The sequence below is a fragment of the Triturus cristatus genome, chromosome 10 (genome assembly GCF_964204655.1).
Source record: "Triturus cristatus chromosome 10, aTriCri1.1, whole genome shotgun sequence".
Lineage (NCBI taxonomy): Eukaryota > Metazoa > Chordata > Amphibia > Caudata > Salamandridae > Triturus > Triturus cristatus.
The window spans coordinates 678,434,171-678,458,134 of NC_140593.1; the positions used below are offsets into that span (position 1 = coordinate 678,434,171).

The window sequence follows — 23,964 nt, forward strand, 5'->3', positions numbered from 1 at the left end:
GCTTTTAAGGCAGTACTCCGTGGGCAGGCCCTATCCCAGATTGTGGCGGCTAAGAAGGTTAAGATGGAGGCGGTGGTGAAGCTGGAGACCGACATCTTGGGGTTGGAGGCGGCCTTGGAGACGGGTGTCACTCCGGATGGGCTACATGCCCTCAGCCTGAAGCAGTTCGAGTATAAGTCCCTTGTCACTGACGCTGCCAGGACCATGTATAGGGAGCAGCAGGGTAGGTTGTATGATGCTGGGGACAAGGCTGGTAAATTGATTGCTTGGCTGGATAGGAAGGAGAGAGTGAATCGTGTGGTCCCAGAGCTCCGGGTTGCGGATGGAGTGTGTGTGACTGAGCCTGGTGAGATTGTGGAGTGCTTTGCTGACCACCTCCGGGCGGTGTATTCCCCGGTGTCTGATAGAGATGAAGACGACTCTCGTCTTCTACTACGGGATATTGTCCTGCCCGGCTTATCCGTCGAGGACCGTGAGCGGTTGGAGGCCCCCTTGGCCGTCGATGAGATTGCTACTGCGATTAGCTCCCTTCGCTCGGGCAAAGCCATGGGCCCCAATGGCCTGCCGATCGAACTATACAAACTACGCCCGGATAAAATCGCGCCCTTCCTCCGTCGTATGTTTCAGGAGTCGAACGAGAGGGGTTCCCTTCCCGCCGACCAGCGTCTGGCGACTATAGTCGTGATTCCTAAGGAGGGTAAACCACGTGACCGCTGTGCTTCATATAGGCCTATCTCCCTCTTAAACGCAGAACCCAAAATCCTGGCTAAAGTCCTCGCCAACCGCTTGCTGAGCGTTATCTGTGATCTGATTCATCCGGATCAATGCGGCTTCATCCCCCACCGTAATACCGCTCTTAATCTGCGGCGTCTGCACGGCGTCCTAGCTAGGGCCAAATACTTTTCTGAACCAGCCGTATTGGTTTCCTTGGACGCCACCATGGCCTTTGATACGATCGAGTGGCCATTCCTCTGGGCGGTCTTGGAGAAGTTTGGCTTTGGGGAGGGATTTCTTAGCTGGGTGAAGCTTCTTTATGCCGGACCAATGGCTCAGGTGGTTGTCAATGGGCGGGCTTCCCGGCCTTTTGCTCTCGGGAGGGGCACTAGGCAGGGGTGCCCGTTGTCCCCTCTGCTTTTTGCTCTTGCCTTGGAACCGCTCGCCGCCTGGCTCCGCTGGGAGCCCTCTATCAGAGGGATCCGGTGGGCCCCGGGCTTCGAGGATCGGGTCTCGCTGTACGCGGGTGATATTCTTCTGTACCTCACCTCGCCGCGACAGTCGCTTAATGTTCTATTTGATGTCCTCACTTCCTTTGGGAAAAACTCGGGTTTGATAATTAACTGGTCCAAATCTTGCGTGTACCCTATCTCTGGTGGCCCTCCCATTTTGCCGCCTCTACTTCCTATCCAAACGTCCTCATCCGGCTTTAAGTACCTGGGGGTATATGTTTCGTTGGACCCGGCGGTCCGCTATGAGCAGAACCTCCTGTCTCCACTCCGACGTTTGAGGGTGGATACGGCTCGTTGGTGTAGGTTGCCCCTGTCTCCGCTTGGTCGCGCGGCCCTGTTTAAAATGATGTCCCTTCCCAGATTTCTTTACGCACTTCAGAACTCCTTTGATGTCATTCCGGTGGCCTACTTTCGGGAGGTGGAGAGTCTGCAGAGGAGACTGGTCTGGGACGGGCGGGCGCGTATCGCTCTGGCAAAGCTTACTCTCCCCTGGTATGACGGGGGCATCGCGCTTCCTGACATTAGACGGTACTATTGGGCCTCCCAACTGTCGGCAATTAACCATGCCACGTATGCTCCTGGTCTGAACCCGGCGTATGAGATGGATAAATTCCTGCTTCCCGGCAGTAATTATAACAGAGCGCTTTACTCCCGATCTGTTGGTAGGACCCTCACGGGCCCTACCAAGATTGCGGTACGGGTGTGGAAGGCGGCGAATGTAGCGATGGGCTGGAGTGAGCGTTTAACGTGTGCTACTCCCTTGTTTGCCTCAGACCGCCTGGGGAGCCTCTGGACGACGAAAGGCTTTGAGCACTGGGACACGATCGGCATTAGCAGAGTGGGGGATCTGTGGGTTAAAGGCGCGGTCAAGACCTTCGCGGCGCTCCGGAGCGAGTATGAGCTTAGTGAGAGGGAGTTTTTCCGCTACGCTCAGGTTCGGCATGCCCTGCTCTCGGTTTTTGGGGAAGGGTCCACGGTCCCTGTTTCTTCGCCCCTCGAGGACCGCATACTCGACGGTCACGTTCCCGATAGTACTATCTCTTTGATCTATAAAAAATTGATAAATAATCGGGCTGACCTCTTGGTGCGTCTACGGGAGGCATGGACGGGGGATGGGGTTGAGTTGGACGACGAGGACTGGCAGTCCGCGCTGTCATCTCCTAAGGAGGTTGCCATCCCGGCCCGTCTCCGTTTGGTCCAGCTTAAGATCCTCCATCGCGTTTACGTGACGGGTCCCCGATTGGTCTCGATGGGGTTTTCTGAGGACGGGCTCTGTAAGCGTGGCTGTGGGCACAGTGCCACCTTTCTCCACATCCTGTGGGAGTGCCGCGAGGTGGTGGAATACTGGCGTCAGGTGCATGAGGTTATGAGGCGAGTCACCGGGGTCACGCTGTTGCCAGAGGTGCGTCGTTGTGTTCTGAATGTGTGGGAGCCCAATGACTATAACGCGGCCCAGACTCGGTGGGCGGCCCTGGGGAACATGATAGCAAAGAGGGACATAGCGCAGCTTTGGGGTTCGCAGCGGCCCCCCACCGTGTCTGTCTGGAAGGAGAACATGGACTGGTGCATGTTCAGGGAAAAGACTGTGTATGTGGCTCGTGGTAAACCCGGGGCTTGGAGCAGAATTTGGGGGCAGTGGAATGTGTATCGTGGAAGTATTTGTGCTCCACCCCTGGTGGAAACGTCTGAGGTAGCCTTGTCCCCCTGATCCTTGATGGTTCCTTACTTATCTGGCACATCTGAGTATAGTTTTGGTATTCCCGTTTCTCCCCCCCCCCTACCTCTTTGTTCCCCTTCTTCTTGACTGCCATCGGGTGGTCGGATATGGAAGTGCCCCTGCTGTGGCCCGACGCCCATCTCATGCTTTCTTGCCTCGCTTTTGTTTTAAGTTGTTATTTATGTTAAAAGGGTGTATCCTGATTTCCTTTATGTGCAGTCTGATCTTCTGTAGGGTGCGGAGCCCCGGTGGGCCAGTCATTGTGTTTGCACTGTTTGAACTTTTACCTACTAGCGGCCGGCCCAGGTGGTTGTAGGCCCGTGCTTGTAACCTTCTTTCTGCACAATAAAAATTTTCAAAAAAAAAAAAAAAAGAATCCCCAACTAGAGACCTCTCCCCTCCGGCGCCGCAAGAAAAAGTCCACCTGATGCCCGTCGCAGAAGGTTCATGGAGCGCTGTTGCTGTCCATCACCTGCGCCACTGAAGTAACCGCAGCCTCTCGTTCCAGAGGGCTAGTGGACATGTCGGGCCTCGAGGGCTGGTGGGAATGGCCAACTCGCTGCCAGCCATCTGAGTGCCTCGAGGATGCACCAGCGACCACCCACCCCCGGGGAGGGGGGCCCCTCCATTTCCAGAGCCTCATAAGCTGCCTCCAAAGAACGGAGCTGAAGGAGTTTACCCTGATATTTAAAAATAAGCCGGAATGGGTGGCCCCACGAATATGAGATGTTATTCTCACGTAGGTGAGTAGTAATGGGTTTAAACTTCCTGCGTTTCACCAGTGTAGAAGCAGCTAAGTAGCTAAGTCCTGAAAGAGGGCCGGCTGGTAGCCCCGAAACTTCACCAGGTTAAGCTCACGGGCCTTGCACAGAATTCGCTCCTTAAGCTGGAAATCATGCACGCACACCAATATATCTGGTGGTGGCGCCTTCAGGACCCTCGGCAAGCCAACACGGTGCACCCGATCCATCTGAATGTCCCATTCCACTCCCTCCCCAAGGATCTGCCAGAATAGTTGAAGAACGTAGTCACGAAGATCGTCTCCCTCACCTTTCCATGGCACCGCACGAATTCTAATGTTATTCCGTCAGGACCGGTTTTCAAGGTCCTCGACGTGGGCCTGTAAATCAAGGTTTTGCTCCCTGAGACGGAGGACATCCTGCTGGAGCTGATGCAAATCATCTTCACGCCCCAAATCATGCTCTTCCACAGAAGAGGACTGCCCCATGGTCTTCTGCAGAGCATCCTTCAGAGTCTTATCACATCTTGCTTTGGAGGAGGACATGGCAGGAAAGCGGGCTCTCTACTAGGCGACCAAAGCAGTAGGGGCCACGAGGCCATAGAAGCAGGGGCACCACACCAACACCACCAAGGCCCGGCCCCAGAGCACAGTAGGGCAACCAGTCCCCTCGCCGACCGCCGATGCACGGTCCAAAAGCCTCCTCCACCCAAGCAGCCAGTACCCCACAACCGCAAGGCAGCGTGCAGCACCCTGGCAGGCGTAGTGGAGGACCCCCGCCCTCAGGACCCAGAGGGCCTCTCCACGGGCCCCCCACAGGGGAGTACCGGCAAGGAATCACCGCCCGCCGGTCTGCGGCCCGAAAAGCGGGCCCAGGAGCCAAAACCACCGGCCGCCCGGGCCCACAGCCGGCCAACAGTCCCACCGATACTCAGGGAGAGACAGGGGTAACCCCCCCGCCACAGCGCATCTCCTCGCAGCAGCACACACAGCAGATAGGATGCACGGAGCACCGCAGCCAGCGGTAGGTCACCGGGTCCCCAGCCAAGCCTCACATGCGCCCCGACAGCGCCGATCTCGCCATCCGCCGAAGTGCGGACCGAGCAGCATCCCCCCAGCAGCAAACACTCACCGGGAATTGAAAGGGGTGCGCATCTCCGCCGCGGCATCACCTATCTGTGGGCAGTACAGGTAGGTCCCTCAGCAGATCAACTCACTGTCTGCCAGCTGGTCCGCCACAGCAAGTGGAAAGAAGCGGGCCCCCAGTAGGCACTGAGTATGGGATGAACAGCTCTCAGTCCGGCAAGGTGGATTACAGGTGAAGAGTAGCGCCTCCACAGAGCACACATGCAGCGCTTCTTGCACACATGCAGCATGGGCCCTGAGCGCTGTAGTGTTTATTGGTCGCGCCCGGCACTAGAAGTCCGTGTTTGAATGGACGAGTTGACCCCAGAGAGCCTCAATTGTGCAAGCCGTGTATAGCGCCGGTAACCAGGGATTCCACGGGGCGTGCCCCAGGCAAAGCCATTGCTGGCGGCGGGGCGGTTCAGGAACCTCCCGCCGTCTTCTGCCCAGCATCGACACCAAGAGGGATCAGCGGGGCCGCCGGGACGCAGCCAAGCCGGGACCGGAGGGCCCCGCCAGATCCCCCAATCAGCGCTCCGCCTCAAGGGAGCGGACCCTGGAAGGCACCAGGGTCCGCGGGTTGCTCCGCCTCTAGCCGCAGGCCCACAGCGTTGGGAGGCGCCGCACCAGACTCACCAGGCTGCAAATGGCGGGCAGCATCGGCGCGGAGATAGGCCGCTCCACACCTCCGTCGGTGCTCTAGCTCACCAGAAGTGGGTCCCTTGCAGCGCCATCACCACCGGCCACTCAGCGCCGAACGTCGCAGATGCAGCGGTCTCCTCTCCCCTCCGCGACCACCGATTGCAACAGAGGGCCCGCCGGACCGCAGCAAGGCCGGGGCCGGGCAAGCCCACGAGGCACGCAGGATAGCACCGCTCCACAAAAGAAGGACCACCGGAGGCGGCAGGCAAGCGGCCCCCACGCAGGAGTGGCAAAGCAGGCACGGATGGGCATCAGGGGGCCAGATACTTCATGCGATGTACAGGCGGCGCCGGAGAGACAGAGAAACACGTCTCACTCTGCCGCCATCTTAGCCATGCCCCCCTGTCCCTTTTTTAACTTAACATGCAACTTCCGCTTTTTATTTCGGAGGTTGGATGCACCCGTAACGCCAACCGGTGGAACGCTGTACTATCGTTCATTACCACAGTGCGATAGGCATGTACTATTGTTCATTTCCACAGTTGGATAGGCATGAGAGTTGTACCCTTTTAACAACCGGGTTCAACTTATTTTGTAAATAATGGCAATTATACTATAAAAGAGGTAGTATTGTTTCCATTACAAGCGGTACCATCCTTGAATTCAGAGGCGTGGGTTTACTTTTAACTATACTCTGGTCCGAGTGCACCTTTCAATATGGTGACCGCAAGTCTAACACTTGTGAATACTTCTAACATGGCGGCTGCTTTTACCACCCCTGTGGGAGATTAACACTCTAGTGCATGGCCACAAGCAATTGTCTGACCCTTCGCGCCATGCCCGCTGAGTATATTGCTGGCCCCAGCACTGCCAGCGGTACCTCCTGGCTCCGGCAGTGTGGGGTAGGTCTACCGCCACCTTTGCGGTCCATGCATGTGAGTACTTTCTCTACTTTTCAGCATCTCGAAGGGATGACCCACAATGTTGTTCTTAAGGAACAATTGTCTTGTTCCTATTTCCGATCTTTAATGGGATGAGCTATTTTTTGGCCCTCCACTACCCTTTTAGGACACGGGACCCTTCCATGTGCCTGTTACCTGCTGGAAGTTGATGGGGCCAATCTCAATAGGTTTTAGGAGAGTCAAGTGCTCGCACCTTTTCAGCTACTCTTTTATTCAGGATACTACACCTGACCACGTATCATCACTGATAATAGCGTTAATGCGCTATATACGCACCATGCTAGAATTGTATTATTAAAGTTTATATTCACTTTTATTCACCATGTGGGGCACAACACGGTTGCGTGCTTTGACATGTTGTGAGTTGCAGGGGAAAATGGTGTTTTGAAGATCAATGGACATGATTACTACTACTGTTTAACATTACTGTTTGTTTTCCATTAGGTTGGCCACTACATCTACAGGTGTTTCACCTTTAGGTGTCATTTGCGGTATATCGAGGTCAGTACACCAGAATACCACATATGTAGTGTAGATAGATACTCTCACATTAGGTCCTGAGGAATTGCCGCCAGATCGTCCCGACTAATAGGCAAGAAACATGTCGACCACACGAGACTGAGCGCAACATCCTGAAACATTACTTCAGGTAGTCGCCACTCCTATTTTTAACCAGGTTGTAAGCCAGGGTCATTAAAATTGTTCTGCCTGACCTTCCAATTCCTGTTTTAATCTGCACAGTCTATTGACCTTCACAATCAACACATCTACACTTTTAGGACTCTCACACCCACAGCACCAAACGGCAAGGAATAAAAGATCTCCACCAAAGAGCCCCTCATAAGGTGCCTGTCAGGTATTGCAGCGTCGACCTGTCGAGGAGCATGCCCTATGATGAAGCATGACACCCAGCTGGCTGGGTGTGTGAGGGCCCTAATTCCGAAAGGAGGGATTCCCCCTTTCCCTCCCTTCATAGAGGACAACCGACTGTCTTGCTGGGACTTCTCTCCCATTCCCCACTGTTAGGAACTGCATACTCTTCTTTGCTTTGAACTAAAGATAGGCTCTCATCAGTGGTAGTTGCAGCTCCAGGTCAGGTTGGTACTGGGGCAGTTGCAGCCTCGGGCTGATGTGGGCTCTATGCATCGAGGATGACACAGCTTTGCTCTCCTCAACTGTAGTATCACCAGTCTCTCAAACCTGCAAGGAGACATGGGTCTCTGGTTCAATCCTGATGTGGCTAACTCATGACCTGCTCAGAGAGATGGGGAAAGCCCTTATTGCACAGGATACCCCTGCGACGGTGTCTTGGGTTGTCAGCTTTCTGTGGGTGTTTCTCACACTGGAAACACACTGGGCTTCCCCTTCTGGACAGGGTCTCCTCCTGCAGGAGCAGGCCCAGTCCTTCACTATCTCAGCAGGCAGACAAGCTGCTAAGCTGTTTAGGTAAGCCCTCAGCATCTCCATCAAAAAGTAGTTACATCAGGTGATAAGCCCTGAACTCTGGGACCTGGCTGTTGAGACACGAGCCCTGGTTACACAGCAGATCTTCGAGTACTCGGTGTAGCACTTGCATCGTTGGTCAAGAACATGGGACTGGAGCTAAGTGGAATGTGTAGATCTTTTTTTTTTTTCACACATTTCTCAGACAGGGGATGAGGATTCACTGCCTGAAGCTTTGGAACCAGTCTGGGTTGTTTCTCTTTCAAGCGTTCTCAGGTTGCTGTCCTGACACAGCCTTTGCGCTCGTCGTGACTCACACTGCAGATAGCAAAGGGACTTGCTAGAAGCTAGAGCACCCAAAACACAGGCACAATGAAATGTTAATTCCTTGTGCCTGGCTGTCATAAGCCGTCCAGAAGCAATAATCATAGATGGGCTAACGGCTGGCCCTTCTTAGACACTTCCCCACATCAAACAACAGAAACTGCAGTCTCATCCCCTGGTTCCTACCATCTACTAAATGGCAGTGCTCAGGAGCCACTAATCAGCAGTCCTTTGCTAAAAACTTTCTAAAGGTAACACAATTTTCGTCGGCCTCACTTTAGTGTCCAGGTGTCTACCTTCCAGCCACAGGAAAGTAGATGATACACTTTTACTGTAAGTGGGAAGCTCTCCTCAACCTCCATCTTTTTCCATGGCTCTCTAAACCAGGGGCATCCAAAATTGATCTTGCTGGCCCTAATACTCAGATGCGCACAACCCAGGAGCCTGCTACCATTTTTTTTTTTTTAAATATATTTTTATTGCAGGAATCAGTAAATCGTTACATAATCAACCAGCATAATATAACAAGCAAGATCAATGAGACACACCTCTCCGTCCCCCCGCCGTAAGTTTCTTACACAGCCATTCAGCCCACAACCCTAGGGTCGGGCGGCGAAATTCAATGGGGGCTCAGAAGGATGTCGAGGCTGGTCCGGATGATCCACTGTCCTTCATCTGCTTTTCCAAACAAGCCTATAAACCCAGAAAGAAAAACCCCACCCTCAAAACGCTACGAACCAAAGAGAACCCACCCAACCCCGCCATCAGCGCACGGCAACAACCTCAACAGGATCTGCTAGAGGACCCATGGGGAAAGCTACAGAGCTGAAAAGTGCAATCGTCTATCGGGACTTGGGGCGAGCTGCTTCCTCACTTTCAGAGTCGCTGGGGGCGCAATAATCCCCAAGGGCCTGCACTAACGTCTCCCACTCCAGCGCTGCCTCCTGTGCCTTCTCATTACGCTGCCTCCAAGCTAGCTGGTATCTTAGCGTGCTCTCCCCCGTTGCCCACTTCAAAAGTTCGCTGCGCCACCGGCTTCCTGTCGGACCAGCTCGTGCCTTCCAGTTCCTGGTCACCTCTCGTTTAGCAAGGAGCAGCCCTAAATCAATGAACTTGCTAGATATTTTGTTCTTGGGGGTATGAGGGAACCAGGAGCCTGCTACCATACATGTAACATACTTCACATACATGCATTTGGCATGTACATGGGATGCAAGTGCAAGGTTCTAGGTTTCACATTACTGCAGAACTTTGCACAAGAGTGCTCAGTAGACTGCACTCTTAGTGACACCGGAAAAAGGTCTGGTCATACTATAGCTTCAAATACACAGCTCGCTGCCATCGCTACTACATCCAAGGCATGAACAATAGTCCACCCCTTGCTATAAGGGCATGTTGTGTGGTCTACTCCAGGGCACAAACAAAACCGTTGGTGAAATGAACTTCTGGGAAAGATACATTCAAGCCAGGTGGTTCCAGAAAGACCCTCTACTAATGGTAACACAGAGAATGATGGTACCAAGCACGAGAAGGAGAGCTTATATCTGTGAGTTGCTTAATAGGGTCAGCAGCACTTCCCAAAAAAGTTATCTTATCCAAATATGTATTTGGACCACTGCCTCTATTGGATAACTACTGATAGTGTTCAGCAGATCAGAGAGAACTGACCTGGGCCCCCATATGTGCAGGTAAAGGGGAGGGATATGCCACACACGATTAGCCATGTGTGCATAGTACCAGTGCATAAAGTTTTGGATTAGGTTTTAAAGAATTGTAGCAGTTCCTCCACCTGTTGACTGAGTACCCGCACATGAATAATAGGAAAGAGAGTTCAACCTTCAAATTAGGAATAACAGTATTGCCACAAAAAAAGCTTGATAATTCAAAAAAGCTTTCTTGTTTATATCCTACTTCAGCACGCGTTCCATTTTCTTTACTAGGTTACTGCCAGGCTACCTGCCGTAAAATGTTTCAGATGTTTTGAGGGTTTATTTGAATCAAGTACATGCTGAATTGCAAATCTGTTAAAAAATCAATTGATGCCATTCTTATTTACTCATTTATTTCATGGTGCTAACATAAGGTCAGAACGCAGGATATCAATGTAATAGTACGATTTTGTTAATCTTCTAATAGTCCTTCCACCAAAGTGGTTAGCAATAATAATTAAAAATGGTAATATAATAAGTATGAATAAAGGTACAAAGAGAACTCTAAATCAGAACTGGCAGTAAGACTAGTGATGAGAAAGGAAACAATAGTTATGCTTGAACAGTAAAGGTGTAACAGTTGTCATCCTAAAAACTTCTCAAGTCAGGTCTCTAAACTCCTCTCCGAAGTAAAGGGAAAGGCCAAAGTATGGCAGTAGATTCACACACCACCAATAAACTGTACTTGCTTTAAGAAAACCAAGACACTTTCAATCTGAATCTGTCTGCGAAGAAGTCCAGCAGATGACCCCAGCAACCTAGATGACACAGTCCTCAAAGGAACCGAGGCTCAGCAGTGGTAGTATTAGCAGCAAACCCCTACACATTTACACTTTATGATCAACCAAAAGAGAAATGGAGCTTCCAGTGAAAGGGAGGGGGCCATTGATACCTTGGGGCCTCATAATATGGAGCAAACACAAGGAGATGATGGAAGGAGTGCTGAAACTTTTCAGACACTCACCCCCAGTCACAGATCTGGGTTTAATCTAACATCGTTCTTTAGCTCACTTCGCCACCCCAGTTCAGACCCAGCTATATGCAAATCAGTCTTAACACTGTTCCTCGTGAGAACAGTCCTGTCTGAACTGCCAAGCCAGGTCTACCCTGGACTGGAAATAAGCATCCTGAGACCGGTTTAAAAGGTACCACCCTTCATCAGCCAGGCTAGCTTGAATCCAGTGGCAAAGTGAGCATGAGACCCACTTCTGGGCCATACCCTGCCAACTTAGGGCAAACAAAGCAAACACAAGGAGATGATGGAGGGAGCACTGGAACTTTTCAGACACTCACCCCCAGTCACAGATCTGGATTGAATCCATCATCATTCTTTAGCTCACTTCGCCACCCCAGTTCAGACCCAGTTATATGCAACTCAGCCTTGACCCTGTACCTCATGGGAACAGTCCAGCCCGAACTGCCAAGCCAGGTCTTCCCTGAACCGGAAAGAAGCATCCTGGGACCGGTTTCGGGCTAACAGCCCTCATCAGTCAGGCTAGCTTGAATCTAATGGCAAAGTGAGCAAGGGACCTATGTCTGAGCATACCCTTGCCAACTTAAGGCAAACAAAGCAAACACAAGGAGATGATGGACAGAACGCTGAAACTTTTTAGACACTCACCCACAGTCACGGATCTGGGTTTAATCCATCATTGTGCTTTAGCTCACTTCGCCACCCCAGTTCAGACCCAGCCTTATGAAAATCAGTCTTGACCCTGTTCCTCATGGGAACAGTCCAGCCCGAACTACCAAGCCAGTCCTCATAATATGGAACCAAGAGACCAGACTGCAGCATTCAAGTCAAATACCCTGCATGACAGACAGCACCGAAGTCGGATGAAACTATCCTACTGGGCAGTCGGTGAACCTTTGCCTATCAAACCACAAAACCTAGACCACGAGCAAAGATCTCCCAGGGCAACCACGCTGCATTAATTTTGAGGGACTTGAAGGTGAACTTGCTGAATTATACTACCCATGCACCCCCCAGCGTTTTTTTAACAAAAAATATATGTACGTACCATTTCAAAAATTAGGTGACCTTTCAGGTAGCAATAAAGAGTCAAGAATATTTTGTACCTTAAATATATTACAAACCTTCAGTTCTAATATTTTATGCAGGAAGTGTTTAATGTGTGGTTGGCATGGTAAAGTTTAGCAATTGAGATTAGGAGGGTGTGAATCACAGATTTCCCAACTTAAAAAACAGAGAGCTGCAGGGTGGAGGCATGAGATGACCAAGGTTCAGGATGGACTGTTACCACGCGGAACAGGGTCAGTACTGATGTATGTAGAGTGGGCCTCTGTTTATAGTGGCACAGTGGGGAAAAACAATGGGTTGGAATGCTAACATGAGAGATTCCCACTGGTAAGACTATATGCAAGAATTCATCCCATCATCTTTTGGGTGTTTTTATTGCCAGTAGAACGCCAAGACACTTGAAATTGGAGCAGCTTTCCAAGCCTACTACTGCCACTGCTTGTGAATTCCAAAACACAGTCAATTAGCAGTCATTCAAGGGGTACATCTATCAGTGCAGAGTTATTACTTTTTGGGTAAATCAGCCACTTTATATATTTACGATCCTGACCCAAAAAATGAACAAGTGAAAACCTTTTTAGAGAAATGAGAACAACAAGAAAAAGTGACTCAGACATAGCGGACCACACTCAGGGCCCCCAGTGCCAACTACCAAACAAAGAATGTCCCCCAACACCCCTGCTGAAGTTATGCCAATGCCCGTCCTACTTAGGCCTGGTAGATCTCTCTTGGAACTCATGACTACGGTCATGTACAACACAATGTCCTGAAGTTCAAGCCCTTACAAAACCAGAGGTACCACTTAATGATCGATTGTGTGGTCTGGGAAAAAAGGTGAAAACAGAAAAATATATATGTACACAACCTATCACTCGACCAACATTTATTATAAAATGGCTATAGTAAGTTATAACGGCTGTCCCTTTACTGTGAATATCAATAGGTACAACAGAGTTGCATTAATTCATATCTTTATTCGTTGACCACCTTTGTAGGTATATTGCAAGAATTATAAACCATATTTTTTCATTTAAGTTTTTTTAAAGATATTATAAAACCATGACTTTTTTTTGTGTTCGTATATACAGAACATATAAATTATTCAACATTAATCCAATTCTTCTAAATGTGCAAAGTAAGCATAATTGTACAATTTATACAAAATAACATCTTTAAACGTCCCCATACTGTGATACTGAGCATTGTCACTTCTAAACTAACCTAACATACAGTCATTTCCATGCATACCAGACATACACATACCCACAGGGGAGTGAAATCGAGGAGGAGAGACCAAGGGTTTGGAGTGGCCTAGTAGAGAACTTAAAATCGGATTGCTCAATAGTAAATGTTCTTAGTACAATAAGGACGTTGAATTTAACAAGAGCAGCAGGCCCAGACAACCTCCCAGCCATGATAATAAACTCAAATCAGTCCTGGTGGGCAGAATTCTTCTCCAAGATGTTTTTAGTAATCTTGGAATCAGGGAACATCCCCACAAATTGGAAGGGTGCAATAATCAGGCCAATTCACAAGAAAGGGGATGTATACGCACCTAAGAACTACAGACTTATTAACCTGTTAGATATAGGACAAAAGATCTTTGCAAAAATAATTTTAAGCAGATTAAAAGATTGGGTTGAAGAGGGATCTATTGTGCCAGTTGAACAAGGAGGGTTTAAAGAAGGTCGCTCCACAATAGATCATTGCTTTGCCCTGTGGGCAATGGCCAGGATGTCGAATGAACAAAATGGCAAATTGTTCTGTTGTTTTGTTGATTTTCGGGCAGCCTTTGATTCTGTGGATCGTAATAGCCTCTGGGGAGTTCTGAAAAACTATGGAATTTCAGCTGGCATTTTGAATATTTTAAAAGAGTTACACAGTGACAACTGGGCCCAGGTCATTAGAGATACAAATGGGTCATTAACTCATAAAATACCTGTAAAGAATGGTCTTAGACAGGGGTGCGTTTTGGCACCGCTGCTTTTTCTATTTTTCTGGCAGATCGCCCCGCAGTGCTGGAAATAGAAAAAAGTGCGAGTCCGCGTATAAATAGAAATAAAGTGTTCTGTCTTTTATACGCCGACAATCTTGTGATCCTTGACCAAACTGAAATGGGACTCCAAAGAAAATTAAATGTGTTTAAAAATAACTGTGATACAAAGTTTTCAATTGTAAATATGGATAAAACAAAGGTCTTACAGTTTGGGAAAAGAGCTAAAAATAAAAATGTTAATTGGTTTTTAGGACAAGTTAAACTAGAAATTGTAAGTGAATATAAATACCTAGGCCTTTGGTTTGACAGTACATTGAAGTGGGATACCCATCTGGAGGCACAAGTTGCAAAAGCCTCCTCGTCAGTGTGTGGCCTGAAAAAATGTAATAAAGAATATGGCGACATGTCTCATAGACCCTTGTTAAATGCATTTGAAGCCATGAGCCCTCCGCAAGTTCTGTATGGAGCAGAAGTGCTCTATTTGAGTGGCAAAAGGGGTTGGGATCGTAAAGAAGGAAAGACCATAAAAATGCTGCTGTCTTTACCAAGTAGTGCCATGATCCAAGCAATTAGCATGGAGGTATGGCTAACAGCCTGGAATGTAAAGACCCAAATGTCCTTATTAAGATTCTGGAAACGCCAGGAGTTAGGGGGTGTGCAAAAGATCTCAACATGGTGTAGAGAAGAAATTATAACTAGTAGCCTAGGCTGGGCACGAGATGTAAGGAAAACCCTCCAGTCCGTAGCGGCGCATTTAAAGTTGAGTCTCTAGCAGCCATCCCTGGACATAGTGTTTACAAAGAAAATACTTAGGGTTCAAGGCCTACAATTCTCTAGATCACAAGACCTTGATTATCTGAGGGTGAAAAAATCAGTTAATTGGGTAAGGAGCGCATGGGAAAGGGAGGACCGGTTCCCATATTTGGACTTTTTGCCTAATAAATGGTTAAGACACAAAATTCTACGGGTACGAGTGGGTATTAACCCTTGGAAGTCGGATGGAAAAATAAAAGCAGCATTGATCCAAATGGATGGTATCTGTAAATGTGGAATAGGGGTAAGAAATGATATTTTGCATATATTGCTTGATTGCACATTGATTTTAGCGATACGAAAAGTATTTTTACGACCAATATTTTTAAAATATAAGGTGAACTCACGTGCGCAAGCGGCTTGTCTTTTTATGGATGTGTCATCCCTAGATACTACAATTGCTTTAGGGAAGTTCATAAAAGCAATACATGACTTTATAAAGGAGAAATTAAAAGAGGGATGCTGATTTATAATTTTTTTTTAAATGTCCTCCCAAAAGGGAGAATTTTATGGATGAGAATTTTAGGGATCTATATATGTTTTTGTAAATTGTGATAAAATATATTGTGTTTTTTTCTATGTTTTACTATGAGGATCTTAAGCTGTGTATGGTTTTAAAGACTATGGTCTAAATAAACATTGTTTATCTCTCTCTCACATCACATTCATTGTTTTCCAGCTTAAACTGGCTTGCAACAAAAACTCATGGCGAAAGTCCTTCATTATTATCCATGGTTATGCCACCAGCTGGAAAGTAATCAGGCCGACGCACGTTTCAGTGGATAAAAATACTTGAATCCACCTTCCTCAGGACCGCTTGAGGTTGGAGGGGGGATCAATTAGTCTGAATCTGGTCAATTTTAACTGCACAGTGGCAGGCCCATGTATCCGGCTAAGAAGCCTCTGAGGATATTTCCAATTGGTAAGAATGTTTCCATGAGCTGTTGTGGCTCCAACTTGGATATTCACTTATAGGTCTTTAGTGCTATTTACTTTTGATGACGCATGAGCAATGTTAGTGCTGCCCACGATGGAATGAATGAGCCATTTTTTTTTTTTTATGACGGCTTTGCAGGGTCCAGTATGGTGGTTAGACAGCACTTTTTTTGCGCTTTAGTAAGTGAAATCTTCCCTCACCGGGCACCCGTATTGCCGCTGGCCCGCCACATGGAGAGAAAGCCCTCCTTGGGTTGGGATCAATTACTGTAAGGAAAATGCTACTTACCAGTATGCATCTGTTCTTGGCATGTAGAGCTGCAGATCCACACACTTTGCATTAGATCGCCATCTGGTGTTGGGCTCGGATGCTTGCCCCTAGTTGTTGTCTTGGAAGAAGTCTTTGTAGTCACAAGATAGGTGACTCCTCCCTTGGACGATAGTACGCATGGGCATTGACTCCATACTCAGATTATTTTTCGCCATGATGAGAAATGATGGAATTAGTAGAAAAGAAAAGGATGTCCATGTGTATATATCTAAATAAGACAGTACTGGAACAGATACAGGTCCCAGGGAGGTGGGTGTGTGTGTGTGGATCTACAGCTCTACATGCCAAGAACAGATGCATACGGGTAAGTAGCATTTTCAGTACGAGGCATATTAGCTGCAGATCACACACTTTGCATAGACTGTACAGCAGTGTCTCCCCTAGCGGTGGTCACCTGTATCCGTTGCAGTAGTTTGAAAGAGTGTTTTAAGGACAGCTTGGCCTACAGAAGCTTGTTGTTTGGCCTGCACGTCAACACAATAGTGTTTAGTGAAGGTGTGTGTTGTAGACCATGTCGCTGCCTTACAAATGTCTTCTAGGGGAATGTTCCCTAAGAATGCCATGGAAGCCCCTAGTTTATGTGTTGAATGCGCTCTAGGGTGAATTGTCAATGTGCGTTTAGCCTTTTGGTGGCATATTTGGATACATTTAAAAATCCACCTTGCAATCCAAGCTTTGGAGATGGGATAACCTTTATGAGGTGCGGAGAAAGCTACAAACAATTGTTTTGTCTTTCGAAAGGATTTAGTACTGTCAATGTAATAAAGTATAGCTCTTTTGACGTCTAGCGCGTGAAGAGCTCTCTCTGCTACGGAGTCTGGATTTGAAAAAATACGGGTAACTCCACTGATTGGTTAAGATGGAATGCAGAGATGACTTTAGGAAGGAATTTTGGATTTGTTCTGAGAACCACCTTGTTACGATGTATTTGTAAGAAAGGTTCTTGTATGGTTAAAGCCTGGATCTCACTTACTCTTCTGAGAGAGGTGATTGCAATAAGGAAAGCTACTTTCCATGTGAGGAACTGAAGTTCACATTTATGCAGAGGTTCAAATGGGGGTCCCATGAGCCTAGTAAGTACAATGTTGAGTTTCCACACCATAGAGGGTGGTAATCTGGGAGGAATGATTCTTTTAAGGCCCTCCATGAAGGCTTTTATTGCTGGGACCCTAAAAAGTGACAAGTGCTGCTAGATGTAGACGTATGGATGAGTATGCTTAATTATATCTTTGCAAATGTAGTAAGTAGCAAATGATGTTCTGGATGGACGCATCCAGTGGATGAATATTATTGTTAGTGCAGTAAATGGCAAATCTTTTCCATTTTTCCGCATAGCAAGCTCTAGTGGTAGGGCGCCTGGCTACTTTAATGATGTTCATACAGTCCGGTGGAAGGTTAAGGTAACCGAACTCTAAGACTTCAGGAGCCAGATTGTCAGATTCAGCTGAGTTGGATCGGGTGCCTTATCTCTCCATGGTTCTGCGTTAGTAGTGATGGGGAGAGACGTAGTTTTTGGTGTGTGACTAGTGAGAGTTCCAACAGTGTTGTGAACCACGGTTGACGTACCCATGTGGGAGCTATTAGGATTATTTTGAGAGACTGTTGTCGGAGCTTGCGTACCTCTAGTGGAATGAGTGGGAGTGGCGGAAAAGCGTACGCAAATCTGCCTGACCAGTTCATCCATATCGCATTGTCCTTGGACAGCGGGTGTGGAAACCTGGCGGCGAAGGTTGGGCATTTTGCGTTTTTGTGTGTGGCAAACAGATCTATGTCTGGTTATCCCCACCTTTGGAAGAATGGTAGAAGAACTTGTGGATGTAGCTCCCATTCATGAATCTGTTGTGTCTGTCGACTCAACAGATCCGCAATCTGATTGTGAACTCCTGGAAGGTGTTCTGCAAGCAGGTATATGTTTTGTGGGATGGCCCATCTCCAAATGTTCTGTGCGAACTGGGACAGCTGCAGAGAATGTGTGCCTCCTTGTTTTTGTATGGAATACATGGCTGTCATGTTGTCCGTTCGGATCAGGACAGCCTTGTTCTGTACATGGAGTTGGAATGATTTGAGTGCTAGGAATATTGCTAGTAGTTCTAGATGATTGATATGGAGCACCTTCTGTTGAGTGGTCCATTTGCCTTGAATCGTGTGATTGAGGAGATGGGCTCCGCATCCTATGAGTGATGTGTCTGTTGTTAGAACTATCTGTGGAACAGGCTCGAGGAACGGCCGCCCCTTGGATAAGTTTGTTGTGTTCCACCACTGCAGAGAGTGATGTGCGCAGCTGTCCACCAACACCAGATCTGTAAGTTGTCCTTGAGCTTGATTCCACTGATGTGCTAGACATTCCTGTAAGGGACGCATTTGAAGTCTTGCATAAGGTACAATAAATATGCAAGATGCCATCATGCCTATGAGTTGCATAAACGCTCTGGCTGGAAGAGAGTATTGGGTTTGAAATTTGGTAATGAGAGCTTGTATACTGGCTATCCTGGCTGGACTGGGATACGCTAGATCTGTGCAAGTGTTTATTGTGGCCCCTAAATATTGGTGTACCTGAGAGGGCTGGAGATGCGACTTGTTGTAGTTGATTATGAATCCCAAGTTTTGCAGTGTTTGGACAGTTTGATGAGTATGTTGAACACACTGGTTGAATGACTTGGCTTTTATTAGACAGTCGTCCAGATATGGGAAGACATGGATTTGTTGTCTTCTTAGGTGTGCTGCTACCACTGCAAGGCACTTGGTGAATACTCTGGGTGCGGTGGTGACCCCGAATGGAAGGACTTTGAACTTATAGTGTTGTCCGTCCACTACGAACCTTAGATACTTCCTGTGAGTAGGATGTATGGGAATGTGGAAGTAGGCGTTCTTGAGATCTAGTGTGGCAAGGAAGTCTCCTTGTTGGAGCAGTGGAAGCACCTGTTGGAGAGTGATCATGTGAAAATGATCCAAGTGTATATACAGATTGAGGGGTCTGAGGTCGAGTATTGGCCTTAGGGTCCCGTCTTTTTTGGGGATTAGGAACTACAGAGAGTAAACCCCTGTTCCCTGATGTAGTAAGGGGACTGGCTCTATGGCTTGCTTTTGAAGCAGTGAGAGAACTTCTTGTTTTAAAAGTGTAAGATGTTCTGTGGACATTGGACGCTGCTTGGGTGGTATGTTTGGAGGGGTAGCTGTAAGTTCCAGGCAGTAACCATATTGGATAATTTGTTTTACCCCCTTGTCTGTTGTGATGGAGTTCCAGACAGGCAGGAACTGTGATAATCTTCCCCCGACCGGAGTGGAATGGTCTGGGGGGAGCGGAGGGAGGCCACTGTTTAGCAGCAGGGGAGGTGCGAGTGTTATTGTTACCGCGGCCTCTCCCTTTATTGTTGTTCCCTCTGTATCCTCCTCCAACATATCCTCTGTTGGGGGATGTTTGGGTGGTGTTTTTAAAAGAAGATGAGGAGTCTGTACCCACGTTTTTGGAGGCTCCTCTATAAAAGGAGCCACGTGTGTGTGGAGACTGCAGTGCTCCCATGGACTTTGCAGTCTCTGTGTCTTTTTTCATCTTCTCGAGGGCAGTGTCCAGAGCCAGTCCAAAAAGTTGTTCTTGATTGAACGGCTGATTTAGAATGGTTGTCTGGACCTCTTGCTTGAAGCCTGAAATGCGTAGCCAGGCATGCTGTCTGAGCAGAACACTAGTATTAATAGACCTAGAGGCATAGTCTGCTGCGTCAAGGGCGCATTTAATTGAGGCATTGGTTATTAATTTGCCCTCTTGAATTAGGTCATTTGCTTGAGTTTTGTATTGGTCAGGCAAATGCTGTAATACGGTCTCCAGCTGGTCATAGTGGGCCCTATCATATCCAGCCAGCAGTGCTTGAGTGTTGGCTATGCGCCAGTGATTGGCCGCCTGCACAGCTACCCTTTAGCCAGATGCATCTAATAACTTGGATTCTTTATCCGGGGTGGTGCATCCCTGGAGGTTTGTGAATTGGCACACTTCCTAGCGGTGGAAACCACTAGTGAATCCAAAGGCAGCTGTCCTTTAATGTACGCAGGGTCGTCAGAGGCAGGTCTATGTTTTTTATCGATTCTAGGATTAAGAATCCTAGCTCATACAGGATCTTTGAATATTTCAGGGGCATGTTTAATTACCCCTTTAATCATTGGCAGTATTTGTACAGTTTTTTGGGACTGTTCAAATGTATCCAAAAGGAAGTCCTCCTCTGTCGTGTCTGAGTGCATGTGCACACAGTGAAAAACAGAGCCCTATTAATGAGTTGTCCAAAACCAATATTATCGTCTGGGGGAGGTGGTTTTGTTGGGTATGGTTGGAGGCTTGGGTTGTCTGGTGGATCTATTGGGTCGTTGTAATCTCAATCCTCTTGTGGTATGTTGTCTGGATCCATGAACGGGTCATTAGGGTCTCCCCCTAAGTCATCATTATCATCATCTTGTGGTGGTGTATGTGGTGGAGAAGTTACAGGTAGAGGTGGTGTAACAGGTTTAGGGAGAGGAAGGGGATTAGAAGGAAGGACAGGAGAAGAAGGAGGCATAGGTGAAGTGGCACAGTCCTTCCTAACAGGCACTGGAGGGGTATGTGCTGTGTCTGACTTCCTCTTCTTGCATGGCACAGCTGTGACATGTCCTGTTTTGGGATTAATGTAGATCTTTTTCTGTTTGGGATCGACAGGATCCAGATGAAAAAGTTCATCTTCCTCGATAACCGCTTTCGGCACCGTTTTTTTCGGTTCCGAGCAGGGCTGGGTTTTGTGCTCTTTGGCCTTAGGAGGCGTGGTAGAATTCTTTGGCTTGTTTTTCGGTTCTGAAGGCTTGGGTTTCGGAGCCAAAGTCTGATCTTCAGGTTTGGAAGTATTCGAAGCCGGTTTATCTATCGGCCTTGAGGTGTTCGGGGCCGGTTTGTCTTTCGGTGTGGATTTTGGAGCCGAATGTTCTTTTGGCTTCGGTATCGAAGGCGCCGGTGGGACTATTACGTGCGGTTTGCTCAGTCCCGAGCTACCGGAAGGCTTGTCTTTCTTCTTCGGAGCCAGGCCCGGAGGCGGGAATTCTGAAGTGTGCTTTTCGTCGCGACTGGGGCCAACAGGCGAAGTCTTGACCAGTGCCTTCCTTTTTGGTGGGGTTGGGATAGGGGCAGTAGTACTTACTCGTTGACCAGGAGTGATCTTCGGAATCTTCTTCTGGGACATCTGGGCCTTCGTCGAAGATGTCCACTGGTTCCGGAGCTGATCTCTGCGCCATGATGTGACGTCCAGCCAGACGATCTTGAATGGTCTTTTTCGATTGAAAAGAGGCGCAGGCTTGGCAGCTGGACTCGTCGTGTTCTGGCGAGAGGCACAGGTTACAGACCTTATGATGGTCACTGTGTGGGAACTTCGCTCCTAACTGGGGGCATTTTTTAAACGGCGTCCTTTCTATGAGCCGTAGGTCTTAACGGCGTTGCTAGGCCCAGCAGCCCGCGCCGACGACTGGAATCGAACCGATGAAAGGCGCGTCGAAGATTTCGATGTTCGAAGTCCATTTGAAGAGTTAGAGAAAGTTTTGCGCGTCGAAAAAGTTTGAAAACGCAGTTTCGAACTGGTGCGCAAAAGTTGCATCCGAACCCAATGGCGGAAAAAACGATCTGAGGATGGAGTCGATGCCCATGCGCACTATCGTCCAAGGGAGGAGTCACCTATCTCGTGACTACAAAGACTTCTTCCAAGACAACAACAAGGTGCAAGCATCCGAGCCCAACACCAGATGGCGATCTAATGCAAAGTGTGTGGATCTGCAGCTCATATGCCTCGAACATGTATTTTCACTACACACCCTCTTCTTCATTTCTACTATAAGAAGCCTTGATGGTGAAATTGTTGTATCGGTCCCATGTACTAAGCGCTGGTCACAAATAGAGCAGGGTACCCAGGCAAATTAACTGGGTAAGACAGAGCAGAGTCATGGGTCGTGCTTGGCTCTAAGAGTCTGTGCACAAGCCGAGCCATGAAATTGGTTGGCATCTATATTTGTAACTAACAGTGCAAAAATATGATACAATCTCTTCACAATTATTATTTTCTTTTTATGTATTTCTTTAACATGCGGAAGAACATTAGATTATATCACTGCATAGGCAGAGTTTTAGTAAGTCTTGGGGTGCTTGTGTGCTAGTTCATGGAGGACCTGGCCTGGCAGTTTGTGTCTGAATATTTTGCATATGGCTGAGTACAAACAGAGGTGAGATAGTGGGAAAAAGAACGATGGGTTAGAGTGCTACCCCAAGAGAATGCCTGTGGTTAGACAAATTGCAAGCATTTACTCCCATCACCTTTTTGTCCTTAAAATAACTTCATAGTCTTGTGCTTTAATCATGGTAGGTGGGTATTTTCCCTATTTCTGTGCAACCTAGAAAGACCAGGTAGGCAGTGCACAGGAATATGCTTAGGACATCTGCATCACCATTATGTTGATTCTTTGAAAACGCCAGATGCCACAGCTGCTATCTTGAGGAGGGCTACAATCTCACCTGGGAAGAGAAAGGGTGACTCAACTGCTGCACCATCCGGCCCCTCCTCCTACAAAGGCCCCCAGGAAATGGCCTCCACACGAAGGTGAGGGGGTTTAACCAGTTCCTAGTTTTACTTTCTTTCTGCAGTTTTCCTAGTCACTTTTGCCCTCTTCTTCCTCCAGCTTCTCTTCCTGCAGCTCTCTTTCCCACTGCATTTACCTAGTGCAGCTTCCCATCTCCCCGACATCTTACCTCTGATGCTACCGCAATTCTCCCAATCTCCCTCTAAACTATCCAGCGGCAGTCACTGCCCCTTGCATCTGCTACAGCGACTATCCCTCCCACCTCTCGTCCTGTAACATCTCATCTCTGGTTTACTTCTCAACTTGCAGCTTTCTTACTACTTCTATCTGCAAACCCTAAAGTTTCCATACCTCTCATCTCTCCTCCTGCAACTCTACGTTCCTCTCACCTGCCCATCAGCATCTTCCTTCTTTTTCCTTGTTCTCCTGTAATCTTCCCTCGAATCTCCATCTTTGTGCAGCTTCCCTTGTCCATGCAAAATCGCTACTGGTTTCTCACCCCTTATCTCTCAACCTGACACCCAATTTCTTGCTTCTTTTGAAGTTCCCATTCTCTTTATTGCCTCTCCTACTACAGATTTAACTACCCCCAGCAGACTCTAATCTCTCTTTTACTTTCTCGGCACCTGACTCTTAGCCTTTCAACCTTGAGCCAGCAACTTCCTTTCTCCTTCTCGCTAGCAGCTCTTTCTTCAACTTGCAACTCAACTCCAGTCTTCGACCTTTCTGAAGCAATTGCTGCACAGTGTCCAATAAGACCAGAAACTGGATAACTGGAGCCAGGGATACCAAGGAGGTGGCCTTTTGGCTACAGTATTATAGTCTGTGGCTGCCTCACCCACTATGAACAAAGGGAGACCTGTACCAAGTGCATCGAGAATGGTCCTTAAATAGTAGACAAACGAAGTTTATTGAGATTTTTATGCTGCATTTGATCCTCAAGCTTTTCATCTAACAATGGATTCTTAACCTTTTGATTCTATGGAACCCCACTTAATCATTGCCAAAATCGACGGACCCCCACTGAATTATTATTAAAATCAAGGGACCCCTAATGTAAGCCAGGGACCCAAGCCCCAGCAATCTTGATGCTTTGGATTGCAAAACAATAAACAAATATTAAAATAGGTTGTTTAAATCAAACATAAAAACAAATAAACTTTAATGAGAAGGGTTAAGCTTTTTTAAATTCGATTGAGGCCACGCTTCGTCCTTACTATATCCTTTCACTGCTCCCACAAACTAATTTGAGGATAACACCATATTTTTTTTAGCCTCTAATTTCAAATTCCTTCACATGTACTGAACTTTTTACAATGTTCCTTTTTACATTTTGCTTCTTTATTTCTATACACTTTGTTAATCAAGTACTATTATTTCATTTTCT

At 47.7% G+C, this 23,964-nt stretch overlaps 1 protein-coding gene across 3 annotated transcripts in view; it reads right to left on the bottom strand.

Moving 5' to 3' along the window:
* Positions 1–23,964, bottom strand: part of TELO2 (telomere maintenance 2) — an 831,249-nt gene that overhangs the window by 535,526 nt on the left and 271,759 nt on the right. The gene's annotated exons all lie outside the window — the stretch shown is intronic.